This window comes from Nelumbo nucifera, chromosome 8 (assembly GCF_055504915.1).
Source record: "Nelumbo nucifera cultivar China Antique chromosome 8, China Antique-T2T, whole genome shotgun sequence".
NCBI classification, from domain to species: Eukaryota; Viridiplantae; Streptophyta; class Magnoliopsida; order Proteales; family Nelumbonaceae; genus Nelumbo; species Nelumbo nucifera.
The window spans coordinates 24,900,830-24,911,728 of NC_142656.1; the positions used below are offsets into that span (position 1 = coordinate 24,900,830).

Below are 10,899 nucleotides of genomic sequence, written 5' to 3' on the forward strand. Positions count from 1 at the left end.
TGAGTGCTTGAGATTAGCTCGAGAGAAAGCTCAAGTAAGTTCAAGATCAAGATCAAAGATCAAAAGATCCTTCCTCCCCTTCGACCAAGGGGCTCTTATATATGGGCGTTCTTGTCAAATCGGGTGTAACCACCACTGGGCCTCTGTCGTAGCCGTTATCTGCCAGGGCTATGCAGGTAATCGTTGCAGGGTACTACCCAATCGGATAAGTGACACGTCCCGGAAGGACAGGCACGCCACCGTCTGTCGAGAGACGTGGGTGCAGTCTGTCGGATTGGCAGGGACTGTGCCGTCAGCCAGGAGACGTGGCACAGTCTGACGGGTACGGTCTTGTTAGATAGAAGCTTCTTGAAAACATCGCGTCGCTTAGTAGCGAGCTGCCTTATAGCGAGATATCCTGTCGCGAGCTACCTTGTAGCGAGCTCCTAGGGGTGCTTCGAGGTGATTCCTCTTAAGGTTGCCTTTGGGGCAGTTTTTCTACCCAAGTATTGGAGCGAGCTGGTTACCCTAGCTTGCGAGTTGGGATAGACTTGTCTTGGAGTATTCCCTTTCAGTACATCGGGGCTCCTCGAGCTCGCACTGTAGTGAACTAACCCTATAGCGAGCTATGATGTAGCGAGTTGTCCTGCGGGCTTGTTACTTAGTCGCGGTCAAGCTGTGGTGTTGAACTGTTACTTGTGCTGAGTTATGTCCACGTGTCACTGTCTCAAGGGGTGTGGTCAAATCACCCTCCATCATGTTTAAAAAGTCAACATTTCAAAACAACAATAACAATAACATTAATAACAATGACAATGATAACTGAAGCGCAAAAACAGGCAGTGATAATAACAAGATTGATGACATGATGATGTTCGGAACTTGGCATGGGTATTCATGGTAACAGAACTTAGCAAACAATGTAACAATATAAGTTTAACTTCAACGTTATAAATTTATAATGTCAAGATCTACTATAAATTGAAGCATGAAATAGAACTAGTTATCTATTTACTCGCATGGATCCAAAAATAGATAAAATTTAAACTCAATGTTCCTAGAAGAAAGGGAAAAAATTAAAGAGATGAATTGATGTTGACCACCAAATCCACATAAACAAAACACATGAATAATGAATTGATGTTGACACCCATTCCAAATGTGAACCGTGCTTATGCCATGGTCATACAAGAAGTAACCAACCCATGGTTTCTCAAAAGGAGTCATTGGTGGACATTGCTGTTGCATTCTATGCGGATAAATCTGGTGTTCGGAGTAATGGAAATCCCATCAAACCTAAACCCAAATGTAAATATTGCAAAATGACAGGGCATACTAGAGATAGGTGTTTTGAACTCATCAGATACCCTGAACGTTGGGATAAGGGTCATTCAACTAAGAATCCCAAGAATGGGCTCAAGAATGGAAAATCAGCACATGCAGCCTGTGTGAGAGGTGAATCATCTAGATCTCAAGAAGTAGCACCCGTATCCCTCACCATAGACCAATATAATCAACTGCTAAAGCTACTAAGTAATGGCAGTCAAGGTCCACTAGCTACTTCAACCATGATTGGTAAGGATCTCTCACTCCTTCAATAAATTCAAGCATTTGGATTTTGGACAGCGGGGCTTCAGACCATATGAACCTTATTCACCCACTATGAAACCTTAACAAACACTTTCTCTATTAGATTGCCAAATAATGATCTCTTATGCGCCACTCATATAGGAACGATCACACTAAGGCCTGACCTTATAATTCAAAATGTACTATATGTGCCTAACTTCATGTATAATCTCTTGTCTATAAGAAGACTCACAACATAGTTAAATTGTGTTGCCCTCTTCTCTTCCACATCCTGTGTGTTACAGGACCAACACTTGAAGACGATTGGCAAGGGACATCTGTTTGATGGAGTCTACTATTTGGACCCTGGTGCTTAAGTAGTGGTTTGTACATCACATACAGACAAAGATGGATATACCTCATGGCATAATAGGCTCGGGCATGCTCCTACTCGTCTGATATCTTTAATACTAAATAGACCTATTGCAAATAGCAGTATTGGGGTTTGTGATGCCTGCAGAAGAGCAACACATAATATAATTCCTTAATAAGCCTGTCAAGAGCAACTTCAGCCCTTGCATTGATACATGTTGACACATGGGGTCCTTATCATGTTCCTTCACATTCAGGTGCAAGATATTTCTTGACCATTATAAATGATTATAGCAGATGTATTTGGTTGTACCTGATGAAGTTTAAATCGAAAACCTTCTCTTTACTTGTTTCATTTGTAACATGGTAAGAACTCAATTCAAATGTAATGTTCAACAAATCAGAATTAATAATGGCAAAGAATTCCTTTCTGATCACATTCAGTTATTCTTTGCTCAAAATGGGATTATGCATCAAAGGACCTATGTCGACTCCCCACAACAAAATGATCGTGTTGAGAGAAAACACAGGCATTTGTTAGAGGTTGTCCGTGCTTTGCGGTTTCAAGCTTCACTACCAATCAGATTCTAGGGTGAGTGTGTGCTCACTACAGCATACATAATTAATCATTTCCCAACCGTTCCTCTTCAAGGTAAGTCCCCAATTAAGTTACTTTTTGGAAAGCCTCCCACCTTCAATCATTTGCTCATCTTTGGATGTTTGTAGGAGCGACCATTAGACACAGATAAATTTGCATCTCGGGCAACCCGGTGTGTATTTGTTGGCTATTTGTATGGACAGAAGGGGTATCGAGTATATAGCCTCGAGACCCATTGAATCTTCACCTCGAGGGATGTAAGCTTCTATGAAGATATCTTCCCATATGCCAATGATCCCTCTAACCAAAACCAGAATCCAAACATTGTGTTTCCACTCCCTCAGACTAAACAACAAATAGATCCCACTGTGCTTAACCATTCAGACCAGCCCACTAAATCTGTGATACCCCAAGATAATGCCACGACAAACCTACACCCACCTCCCCAGCATGTTGAACCGTCCCGGCCTCAACGTGCTAGGAGACCACCCACCCACCCTCAAGGACTTCATCTGTAACCTGCCACAGCCTCAACTGAACCCACTGAGCCCAAATCATATGCTCAGGCGGCCCATGATCCAAATTGGGAACAAGCCATGAATGAAGAAATACAAGCGCTCGAGAGAAATCAAACATGGTTTATAGTCGACCTTCCTCCGATAAAGAAACCCATTGGAGCAAGGTGGATATACAAACTAAAACATCGTGTCAACGACACGATAGAGCGCTACAAGGCCCGCCTAGTAGCAAAGGGATACAACCAGGTAGAGGGATATGATTATCATGATACATATGCTCCTGTGGCGAAACTAGTCACACTTCGACGCTTATTAGCTATAGTGGCATCAAAAGGCTGGGAACTCCACCAGTTGGATGCCAACAATGCTTTCTTGAATGGGGATTTGATAGAAGATGTGTACATGAGCACACCTCCTGGCTTTCCCAAGCAACCGGAGAATAAGGTTTGCAAGTTGCACAAGTCCTTATATGGGCTTAAACAAGTCTCACAAATGTTGGTATGAGAAGTTTGCAAATGCATTGACATGCATTGGGTTTAGTTAGTCCACAACAGGTTACTCCCTCTTCACATCAAAGAAAAATGGGTCATTCATTATGGTTTTGGTGTATGTTGATGACCTGGTCATAACCGAAAATGATCCATCCCGCATAGGTGAACTCAAGCTACATCTTTATGAATGCTTCTCCTTGAAAGACCTAGGCCTACTCAAATACTTCCTGAGCTTAGAAATTATGCACAACAGCTCTGGAATTTTCGTTTGTCAGAATAAATATGCTTTGGACATCATTGTTGACACAAGGATGGAGGATTGCAAGCTCGCATCACATCCTATGGTGCAACAAAAACACTTTGTTGACAACAATAGCCCACTACTAGATGATCCAAGTCAATATAGGCACTTAGTAGGTTGGCTAGTTTACTTGATGGTCACCAAGCCAGAACTCTGCTTTCAACCAGAACTCTGCTTTCTAGTGCACATACTGTCACAATTCTTAAGCAAGTCGCACGCAAAGCATGTGGAAGCTGCTAAGAGAGTGGTAAGATTCGTCAAAGCCAATCCCAGTCATGGAATATTCTTTCCGTCAAACAATGAGATGTTGCTCCAAATCTATTGTGATTCTGATTGGGCCTCTTGCCCATTAACTTGGAGGTCCACTACAGGTTATGTTGCATTGCTCGGCAGCGCCATCATTTCATGGAAAACTAAAAAACAGACAACTGTGTCACATTCATCTGCAAAAGCTGAATATCGGGCCATGGCTGTTGCCACTGATGAGCTATTATGGTTTATACGTCTGCTCCGAGACTTAGACATTCCCATTTCTGGTCCTATGGAGCTTTTCGGTGACAATCGATATTGATTTCCATTCTGTGCATGAACAAGTTCAGAACAAAACCGTACACCTCTGACATATCTCTACAAAGTGACAGCCGGCCGATCTCTTTACAAACGCTCCGGGGCAATTGGTAGGGGTGAGTCAGATTGGATAATAATCAGCTTAGAACTATTCAACCATTGTCCATTGCTAATTTCTAGACTATAGCTGATAATGGCAAATCATTTTTTATCTCAGTAATCAGTCTCCCAAAATAAAGTCGAACCAGGCCTTTAGTACTCGCACTCTGCTATTCAATAAATTAACATGTTTCTGCAATCTCCAAAGCTACTTTCTCATTTCTTTTATATCTCAATCTTTTTCTTGTTGCTGATCCCTTCTGCAATGGACTCATCGAACTTGATGAACTCACATGGAGCAGTGGTCAAGCCTCATATAAAACCCAGTACGCCTCTGGGACAACACAACAGGAAAGTTCACAGATTTCACCGCTCAGTTCTCCTTTACCGTCGACTCCATGAATGATAGAAGATATGCAGATGGTTTGGCTTTCTTCCTCGCTCCCTATGGTTTTAGCTTGCCTTCTAGTTGCTGCAACATAGGCATTTTTAAATGCGGCAGTGAAGTGCAGAAAACAGCAAATCAAATTGTTGCAGTGGAGTTTGATAGTTATGGAAACTCTTGGGATCCAATACAATCTCTAACCAATTGGAATCTTAAGCCCTATCATGTAGTATTGAAATAAACTCTAGTGATTCTGTGGTAACTGGTAGATGGACTACAAATCTTGAGGATGGCAAAACAACTACGGCTCGGATTAGCTTTAGTTCTACTACAAAAAGGTTGAGTGTTTCTTGGACATATGCTAACAATCCGACTCTAAGCCTTTCTTATGAAGTTGATCTGAAGCAAATCTTACCTGAATGGTTACTGTTGGGTTTGCTGGATCCACTGGTACGACAGGCGAGTTTCATCGAATCCACTCCTGGGATTTTTATTCAAGCTTAGAGATGGAGAAGTCACACAACTCAACTATACGGAATAGAAAGAATACTGGAGTGGTGGTTGGTGGAGGTTGCTTGGCATTGGGCTTGGGTTTGGTATGTTTCATCTTGTGGATGAAGAGGAAAAGGGATAAAAAGGAAGAACAAGATGATATCATTGTGGAATTTGAAATAACTTTGAAAAGGGAACTGGACCCAAAATGTTCTTGTACCGTGAATTGGCTCAGGCAACAAATAACTTTGCAGAGGAACAAAATCTTGGAGAGGGAGGGTTTGGAGGGGTTTACAGAGGGTTTTTGAGAGACCTGAAAGTGGATGTTGCCGTCAAGAGGGTTTCCAAAGGGTCTAAACAAGGATTAAAGGAGAATATGTCTGAGGTGAAGATCATTAGTCGATTGGTTGGTGCCACCAACGAAATGAGTTCCTGCTTGTATATGAGTTCATGCCCAATGGAAGCCTTGATACCCATCTCTTTGGACAGAATGGATCACTGCTAACTTGGGAGATAAGGTACAAGATAGCTCTTGGATTGGCCTCGGCATTGTTCTATCCGCATGAAGAATGTGAACAGTGTGTCATGCATAGAGATTAAATCCAGCAATGTAATGCTGGACTCTAACTTGAATGCAAAGCTAGGGGATTTTGGGCTAGCCAAACTTGTAGACCATGGACAGGGTAGACCATGGACAGGGGTCACAGACAACTATAGTGGCTGGTACATTGGGTTACATGGCTCCAGAATGTGTTACAACTGGTAAGACCAGCAAGGAGTCTGATGTCTACAGCTATGGAATTGTTGCTTTGGAAATTGCTTGTGGAAGGTGACCCATTGAAACATTACTAGAAGCAAGAAAGATAAGGTTGGTAGAGTGGGTATGGGAGCTCTATGGCAGTGGAAACCTTCTTGAAGTGGTACAGGCTACGATCAGAAACAGATGGAGTGCCTTATGGTTGTTGGGCTATGGTGTGCCCACCCAGATTGCAAGTTCCAACCTTTCATAAGGCAAGAAATGCAGGTGCTGGGTCCGTTTGGTTTGCAGGAATAGGGGTATGGAATCAGAATCGGAATGGGCTATTTCGATTTCAACTGTTTGATTGGGTGGAATCGGAATCCCATTCCCATTCCTGTTGGAATGACATTCCCCCATTTGAGGGAATGATGATTCCCTGTCCCTCCCTTGGGAATGAAATATCATTCCTTCTTATTATAATTCTCATTCACATTCCTATATGAACCAAACAGACAATGAGAATGAACCATTCTGATTCCAATTCTAAAGTATTTCAATTCCGATTCCAACTACAAATCAAATGAACCCTTAGTTTTGAATCTCCATTGCCCATTCTCCCATCCATGATGCCCATGCCCACTTATTACTCCCCTGCATTGAAGAATATTTCTGGTAGGTCAACTTCATCCTCTGATGGTGCTTTTTATGCTGCAACTGCTCCTCCTAGTACGTCCATCTTAAACCCACGTTAAGCTAATTAAAAGCTTGTATGCCTAGCTTGATCACCTTGCCAAGCTTCTTTCTTTTTTTCAATATAGATTTCAGCCTAGAAATAAATGTTTTGTATCTTGTGGTTAGGTATGTGAATAATTCCTTAAAAAAGATGATATGATAATTAATTAGGAAATAGATTTAGACACCCGTGCAATGCACGGGAATAGAGATGTATTATGATTAGATTTCTACTTTTTTAATAAAAAAAAAAAGGATATCTTGTTTACTTAACCTAGATGAACTTCAGACATGCACCCATGCATGCACTGTCAATTTTAAGTATTTCTCTTTAAATATTCAAAATATATTCACATTAACATGTACAACACAATATATAAGAAGAGGGGAAACAGTCTGGTTGGTATTAGATTATGTCTATTCTAAGCCCAGTGTTGAATCCCAAGCCTAACCCAACCTGACCTTCAACTCGTTGTTAGGTTATGGGGTTTGGACATATTAAGCAAATAACTTGGTTTTATATCAAGACATACAATTGAAAAAAAAAATGCAAAGTGATGCTAATTTATATGAAATAGTAGCCCTAGAACCAAGGTGATAAACCATGCTCTCATGATATTATCTTTGAAAAAGCAAAAATAACTTAATTACTACTAATTATGCAAACAACTTGATTCCAAGTCTCTAATAATAGCAACAAAGTTGCTTCTTGAGAAAGTGGTTGCTATAGTGACAAACTTTGGAGTTCAATGCAGGACATTTCTTCATCTTGCTAATTATATAAGAAATATATTTACATGTTTTCAGGAGATGCTGTTATAGGTTTTAATAAGTAGGACATACCTACAGATCCATTCAATCAAACTAAAATGAATTAGCAAAATTAGAGGTACAATACTAGTGATGATAAAAAGAAAAGGCAAGAGAAGAAACACTTTGGAGAAAGAAGAAATCAGATTTGATCCTCATAGAGCATTCCTTAAACCAACCTCACAGCACAATATTGCAGCCATGTATTGTGAATATTTCCCCATGAATGATAACATACAAGTAAGAGAAATGTTCCCAATACATGGCTAAATATGTTGTGAGGTTGGTGTGAGGAACATTCTGTGAGGAGCAGATTTAAATTAGTGAAAGAAAATATATGGAAAAGTACAGACATGCCCATTGCAAATTTCTGAATTCTAATGCAAATCTATGAACATTCAAAATTTCAAACATCTCCACTCTATACACTAATGCCCACCCATGAATTGGCATCAATTCCGAGCTGGCACCTACTCAAATTGTACTTTGGGCCTAAGAATCCTGACCCTGGGCTGAACCGTAATTCTCCCGAAAATATATAATAGTGATCGTTTAGAAAGAGAGAAATTTTAGGTGATTTTAATTTAGTAGATGGTAAGAAATAAATGGCGATTGAAAGATCACAGATTTCAAGTACTTAAATGTTCAGCTATATTGCAATTGTTAACTTAAGCCCTGGTTGATGATTAAGTATTTGTTAAAAGAAAGAAGTACTTATTTTAACAACCACTTAAGGTTGTTTGGTAAAACAACCACTTAAGGTTGTTTGGTAATCCACTTTCGAAATCATTTATGATGTTTTTTAAGCGCTTATTGGGATGGGGATGTTTGGTAACCTACTTTCCTCATAAGTGCTTATATTGACAATTTTAGTCCACGTGGGCTCACATGTGAATTGCCATGTGGATATTATAAACAATCCAAATATATATAATAATAATAAATAATAAACACTATATTGCGAAGAAACGAAAATCCTTTATTCAAATTTTGTTAATAATACCCTCACAAGTCACAACAAAGGACCAAGAGATACCAAGGTTTTTAAAACCAACCCGGAGGCAGAACTGATTAGGGGTCCAGTTACTAGGTCGAACGGTCCGACTATTCAAACCGAATGGTCGGCCTATTTTGACAAAAATAAAATAAAATGTTAAAATAACTAAACGGTTTGACAATCCGACCCAGTTTTGAAAACCCTAAGAGATACTAATTCTTCCCCCACCATCTGGGTATCTAATTATTTTGATATTTCCTTCTCTTCTTTTGATAATCAAGCTTGCGCCACAACAAGAAAGCAATACAGCACCTAGCTTTGTTAAACGAACTCGCAAAAAGGGCATAAAAAGCAAGAGAACCCACAAAATGAAGAAAGCAAAATAGTTGAAGATTACATTTTGCAGACATAACAGTTGAACAAGTGGAAGAAGTAAAATGAGTTCAATCGTAGTTGCAATAGTGTCAGAGAAATTAAAACTCCAGTCCTAGAACGAAAGACGGTAAATCAATAGACTGCCTCTCAAATCTTCTTCAATAATTGAAGAGCATAAAGTCATTGACATTAAAACAAGGTTCAAAGTATCGACATGTATCAGCTCGCATTGTCCGATACATATCGTGCCGATGGATTTTTGATACGCACTTACAGGGGGTGTGTCGAGTCAGCCACTGATTCAAAGGGTAGTTGGGACTTAAACCAACCCCTTGGGACCGATTTCAAAAATAAAAAAGTAAAACACATAAAAAAAGCACCAACACAGGCTGATACAGCCTACCAGCGTATAAGCCCGTATCGATATTTAGAACCTTGCATGAAAATAGACCCACGAAAGTCCAATACAAAAGGAAGCAGGCTTCAAACTAACATTGTCTCTATTCAGTTTAAGAAAGAAAGAGGCCTATAAAGAGGAGTTGATGATGAAGACTTAGGCATAATAAGAGATAAAAGGATGCCTTTCTTTTGTTAATTTTTCCAACTGAATAGCATTATTGTTGTTAAGATAAAAACATAAGATCTGGTTGTTGCAAAACATGAATAAATATAAAACCAACTATCGATAGTAAGCAAAGAAGCTTATAAGCTGCTGTCAAAGCTTATAAGCTGAGGAAAAGACAAGCTCAATCTTGTTTTCCTTCAACAAAGTATGTAGATTAAGGTGTGAGTAGATTTGGTTTTAGGGGGATTCCAGTGGGCTGGGTAACTAATTAAGGTGTGAGTAGATTAAATGGGTTCGGCTTAAGCAAAGTATGTAGAAAATGGGAGATGAGGGCCTGGAGAGGGGGACTGAAGATAGGTTGAAGGCTGAAATGAGGGATTGACCACTGCCACTTGTACTAGTAAAAGAAAAGGGAATGGAGGCTAAAACGGTGTGATTTACCATGCCATTTGCAGCAGCCAAAAAAATGGAATAAAGACGAAATGGATGATCTACTATAGCAAACTTCCACCACATCCATTGCATGACCAACATTAATGACAATAAGTGACATCAACCACAATCACCATTCGAGAACCAACCATTTAAGCTAAGCATGATCATCATTTTATTACATCACATTGAATAAACCATGTGAAATCTAATGTGTTTATCATCCACTAGTTGAGGATTTTAAAATATATTAGCTTTTTAGTTTTTGAGCTAGTGACTGAGGCATATATAAGGAATCATATAGTAATATAGTTCACACAGTTCAATAACATGCATGATTTCAACACAAAGCTGATCGCATAGTGGAGAACAAACACAAACCAGGCAAGCCCATTTGTTGCAACATGGCCCTCATCCACGAAATGCTGGACCGCAATTCCCGCAGTTGTAACTTAATTTCTTGAAATCTCTGCTCCAGCTGGCTATGCGACATGGCAGCTATGGCCGCAATGGAGTTTCTGGACCTGGGGGTTTCAAAAGCAGACAACCTGTGAAGGATGCTCCTTGCCCAAGACTTCTCTTACTGCATTATGGGTACCCATGAGTTCGACCTGGGTGCCAAGTTCTACTCGCTCAGTCACATATGCCTCCATCCTCACCTACAACAAAAAGAAAAACCACACAAGGGGAGGGAAGGGATGGTGGGAAATGACTTTTTGTGACATTTGACCTAAATGTCACCGAAACCTTAAATAAACAGTGTGGATGGTTAACTTATGTTGACATTTAAACAATACATCATGGGAAGGAATTGGTGCAAAGGACTGTGGTGATGTATACGACACTTCACAGCCAAATCCCCAAAAGATTATAGACTC

The 10,899-nt window shown here is 40.0% G+C and overlaps 1 pseudogene; it reads left to right on the forward strand.

Annotated features, from left to right (window-relative positions):
* The first annotated feature begins 4,892 nt into the window (after positions 1 to 4,892).
* LOC104609232 (L-type lectin-domain containing receptor kinase IX.1 pseudogene) lies at positions 4,893 to 10,625 on the forward strand (annotated as a pseudogene).
* Positions 10,626 to 10,899: the final 274 nt, after the last annotated feature.